The sequence below is a fragment of the Amphimedon queenslandica genome, unplaced genomic scaffold (assembly GCF_000090795.2).
Source record: "Amphimedon queenslandica unplaced genomic scaffold, v1.1 AMPQUscaffold_844_Cont27140, whole genome shotgun sequence".
In the NCBI taxonomy this organism is placed as follows: domain Eukaryota; kingdom Metazoa; phylum Porifera; class Demospongiae; order Haplosclerida; family Niphatidae; genus Amphimedon; species Amphimedon queenslandica.
The window spans coordinates 1-1065 of NW_003558807.1; the positions used below are offsets into that span (position 1 = coordinate 1).

General features: G+C 40.2%; 1 long non-coding RNA gene across 1 annotated transcript; it reads left to right on the forward strand.

Moving 5' to 3' along the window:
• On the forward strand, positions 1 to 1005 carry LOC105316373 (uncharacterized). Its single transcript, XR_002191036.1, has 4 exons — positions 1 to 58; positions 106 to 321; positions 804 to 875; positions 933 to 1005. It is a non-coding gene; the product is annotated as an uncharacterized LOC105316373 (long non-coding RNA).
• The last annotated feature ends 60 nt before the right edge of the window (positions 1006 to 1065 follow it).

Sequence of the window (1065 nt, forward strand, 5' to 3'; positions counted from 1 at the left end):
TGAAAGGGTCACGTGGTGACGAAGGACACTAGGACCACCTGGTAGAAAAGGATTGCCTGTAAGTACATGTTATCTTAGCATTGTATTATAGATTGTTTGGTATAGGGACCACCAGGAGAGATAGGAGATAAAGGTTCACCTGGACCAATAGGTGACAAAGGTGATATTGGTCCACCAGGAGAAAAGGGGAACAATGGAACTAGAGGAGATAAAGGAAGTAAAGGAATGGAAGGTGACCGTGGACCAAAGGGAGAGAGGGGTGGGAAAGGAGATCCAGGTATTGATGGTATTAATGGCACCAGAGGACCTCCTGGCATCGATGTAAGTAATTAATGTAGCCACTTATTTGGTAGTGTGTCCACTATATTTTGTAAATAACTTGTTGGCTTTGTTGTTTACAATTGACACAAAATTAATGTACCATACAGCAGGAAATTTTGGAGGGAGTAAAATTTGGCGAGGTGCTAAATTTTAGTGATTGGCGGATTTTAATTTGGTGAATTTGTGGCCACGTCCCATTGAACATGTGCATAATGGCTGAAAATGGTGGGTTTTTATTTTGGCAAATGGCTATCAAAACGCCAGTTTGCCAAATTTAATTCCCTCCAAAATTTCCCGCTACATGTACATGGTAATTTTTAAACATTCATTGACCACATTCGAAATTTTTTGTAAATTGGTGGAACGCCCCAAAATCCAGGAAATAATTTGGGATCGACTGATGTCTTCTTATACATACCATATTTGCTCCACTCAGTGTGGGTGAGGTATTGCATGTAGTTCAATACATGTATATTTTACAGGGAATGGATGGTCAAGATGGAGAGAAAGGTAATCAAGGTTTGCAAGGTAGACGTGGTAAACCAGGCCTCCCTGTAAGCATATAACTTTCTATTGATATATCTATTTCAATTAAAATGCATTGTTATCAGGGTGATGTGGGAAGAACTGGACCTCCAGGTGTTAATGGAACAAGTGGTCCTAGAGGATTACCTGGGAAAATGGTATTCACTATGCTTTGCTTTCATGTGTATGCATAATCGTTTTGTGTTTACAGGGACCTCC